Here is a 3845-nt window from a genome sequence, read left to right as displayed (position 1 = left end):
TTGTATTACTTGTAGTCTTGTATAGCCCCTGGAACCTTTTATTTAAGTTTATATATGAAGAAGAGAGTATGTGTGTAGTCATTGTGTTACCTTTGAACAAGGCAGATTTTCGAACATATTTTTACATAAGTGACCATTTGCTAATATTCGACTAGTAATCACCGTAGTATAAACCTATCACCCTAGCACCGTAGCATAAGTGACCATTTACATATTTTTACATATTCCTGAAGATGGTCTAAAACCAACATAAACCTATCACCCTAGCACCTTAGACATAAGAAGGGCATCGAGGATACTCATAGTTACAAATGCATATAGCCAAAATTTTGTAAGTTGCACTGTTGCAGAAAGAAATTAATTAACATACAAAGAAATAGGTAAGAGAATGGTACTGGAACACAAATGTCACACTCTTTATTATGTGCATTCATAGCTTTTGCATGTGAATCGTACCTTTGCTTATTATATGTTTTGTATCTTAATTAGATGAAGTCAAGTGCATCAAAGGCCTCGAGCTCAAGCTCAAACTCAATGAGATCATCAAATAGCTCCCGTGAAAAAATAAACTCATCTACTTCTACTCCATCGCAAGTAAGTTGTCATCTCTATACTTTCTCTATGGTTCTTATGTCTCAATTTATTTAATAATTAATTGTAATGATTCTTACTCTTATTTTTGAAGGACATTGTTTGTGAATCAACTCCACCTCAACCCCCCATGGTGGCAACTCAACAAACTCCTCTTACTCATGGTGGATCCACAAATTTATTCGATGCAACTCCAAAACAAGGTGGCTCAAGTGATCAAGTAAGTAAAGAAGACACTCTCTTGGATTCACTAAAAACTCATTCAAGATCTACAATTTGGGAGCATTTTGATAGGATAATTGAGGGAGGTAGAGTTAAAGGGGTGTGCAAGTATTGCAACAAATCGTATATGGCTGACACGGATAAAAATGGTACAACTAGCATAAGAAATCACTTAGCTAGATGTAGGAGCTATGGTCCTAATAAGGAAATATTTGCCGCAAATAGGCAAAAGATCTTAACCTTTGCCGGCACAAAAGATAAGTTGGAAGCTATTGGTTTTTCTCAAGTGGAAGTTACTAAGGCTTGTGTTGAGATGATAATTATAGACGAGTTACCTTTTTCTTTCGTCGAGGGAGATGGTTTTCGTCATTTTTGCATGCATGCATGTCCTTTGTGGAGAGTACCTAGTCGTAAGACAATAGCTAAAGATGTACTTGGCTTGTTTTACTCTGAAAAGGAGAAATTGAAAAGTCAGTTGAAAACATTTAGGGTGTGTCTAACAACGGATACATGGACTTCTATTCAACAAATAAATTACATGGTTCTCACCGCTCATTTTATTGATGATGATTGGATGTTACATAAAAAGATTTTGAACTTTTGTGTCATTCCAAATCATAAAGGAGAATCCATTGCTCAACTTTTGGAGGAGTGTTTGGTGGAGTGGGGCATAGAGAAGGTGTTAACTATTACGGTTGACAATGCTTCGGCAAATGATTCCGGCTTAAGGGATTTGGTGCACCGAATAAGTGGGTGGGGGATTCCTAATGCACTTTTGCATGATGGAAAGTATTTGCACATGAGGTGTGTTGCTCATATCCTTAATTTGGTGGTGAATGATGGGATAAAGATGTTGAATACCGCCATACAAAGCATTCGTAATGCGGTTAGGTATGTAAGATCTTCCCCTCAAAGGTTGGAGAGCTTTAAAAGGTGTGTTGAGAAAGTGAGAATAGAAAGCAAAGGGCTTGTGATTTTAGATGTCCCTACTAGGTGGAATTCCACATTTTTAATGTTAGAATCGGCTTTGAAGTTCAAGATGGCTTTTGATAGGTTGAAAGTAGATGATGGTCATTACCTTCCTTACTTTACTAAAGAAAATCATGATAATATAAGGGAGGGGCCACCTTCGACTCATGATTGGAGTGAGGCGGGAATATTTGCATCCTTTTTGAGACCTTTCTATGAAGTCACTTTAAAAGTGTGTTGTTCTAATACTCCAACAATTCATACTACTTTTGGTGATTTGTTTAAGATCAAAAGTCTCCTCCTTGAAAACAAAGATAATGAATTCTTGTCTATGATCTCCATGTTGATGCAAGAAAAATATGACAAATATTGGGGATCAATTGATGATATGAATCAATATGTTTTTATTGCACTTGTGCTTGATCCTCGCCATAAATTGGAGAAGGTGGTTGATTATTATGAGATACTATATGGCGAGGATGAGGAAAAAGTTGAAATTGCAACCAATGCGGTGAAAAATTTGTTGTTTGATCTTTACAAGATTCATGAAGAGTTGTCTTTTGATACACAACAAAGCACAAGTAGTGTTGGTAGTTCTCAATCGGCAACTACAAGTGGAGATCCTTTATCAAGCATGACAGAGATTGAAAGAAAGTTGAAAGAGAAAAGTGAAATGAGAAAAGCAAAGAGAGCCCGTATTGTGCACAATGATTTGGATAGGTATCTTTCAGATCCTAATGAAGGGGAAGAAGAGGCAAACTTTGATATCTTGAATTGGTGGAGGGTGAATGGGCTTTCTAAGTATCCTATTTTGGCACGAGTTGCAAAAGAGATTTTAACTATTCCCGTATCAACCATTGCTTCGGAATCCTCCTTTAGCACAAGTGGACGAATAATTGATCCATATCGTAGTTCTTTGAGTCCAAAAATAGTGGAAGCTTTGATATATACACAAAATTGGCTTAGGTCAATTCATGTAGCATTACATCATGAGTCAACCATTGAGGAGATTGAATTTTGTGAAGAAGTTGAGAAATGTAATTTTACTTATTGCATTTGGTTTTGTTAGACTATTTTAATTACATGCTAAGTCGCATGCTTGCTTTACATCATGTTGTTTCATTTTTTATTTGTATGTAGAAATGGCAAGTGGAAACTCAAACAAAGGTGCTATGTTGCTGCCTAGGCCGCCTAAGCGTTGAGCTTGAGGACTTGGAAGATTTTATTTGTGCCAAGACATGAAATGATGAAACCTTGAAGGTTTATTTGACTTGTGTAATGTTTATTTTAAATTTGGACTTTTTGAAGACTTAAACTTTGATGTTTATTGAAGTTTGGACTTTGGAAATTGGAAGACTTGATTGATGATTCTAGTTGGAACTTAGAAGACTTAAACTTTGCATTCTCATTGTGGTTTTGTTGTTGAATATGGTCTCTAAGGTTATGATAGTAGTACCACTTCTCAAATGGCATATCTTTCCTTTTATGTCAAATGTAGATGTGTAAAATTGATTTCATACTTGTAGGTTTTCATGTGGATGACTATGAAGAAGTGACTTTGAATGTGAACTTTCATATTTCCATTTTTTTTTTTTTTCAATTTTGGAGGCAAAAAAAAAAAAAAAAAAACCGAAACCGAACCGAGAAAAACCGAACCGTTGAGAACCGAACCCAGCCCTAGAATTTGGGTGGTTCAATCTGTCGCCACCAGTGCTCCGCCGCCCCAACCAAGGCTTGGATATGTTCCTAAGTTCACTATAAGTCCATTAATAGTGGTGGTGGTCAGAGTTACCTTCAAATTTGGTGTATCACCACCACAAACCTGCCTCACCCGCCGTGCAGGACTTTTTACTTTCAAAGTTAATTTCACTCGATTTTTGGGTTGTAATAGGTAGAGGGAGGGTTGTGGAGTATTTCTTAGGAGGTGTCACGACTTAGTTAGCCAGAATTTGGCTGGAGGGAGCCTCGGAAATCAACGTTTTCATCGGGCCGGGTCACCAAAAGATGGACGGGTGGAGGAGGACCCCAGTTCCCTCCTCCTCTCCTGTCTCCTTTCCCTCGTT

The 3845-nt window shown here is 37.3% G+C and overlaps 1 long non-coding RNA gene across 1 annotated transcript; it reads left to right on the top strand.

Moving 5' to 3' along the window:
- The first annotated feature begins 685 nt into the window (after nt 1-685).
- Nucleotides 686-3324, top strand: LOC148689567 (uncharacterized). The gene is made up of 2 exons (XR_015958365.1): nt 686-811; nt 2923-3324. It is a non-coding gene; the product is annotated as an uncharacterized LOC148689567 (long non-coding RNA).
- Nucleotides 3325-3845: the final 521 nt, after the last annotated feature.

The sequence above is a fragment of the Pyrus communis genome, chromosome 17 (genome assembly GCF_041283825.1).
Source record: "Pyrus communis isolate YQ-2024b chromosome 17, ASM4128382v1, whole genome shotgun sequence".
Lineage (NCBI taxonomy): Eukaryota > Viridiplantae > Streptophyta > Magnoliopsida > Rosales > Rosaceae > Pyrus > Pyrus communis.
The sequence above is the reverse complement of the archived record's forward strand: the minus strand, read 5'-3'. Positions and strand labels throughout refer to the sequence as shown.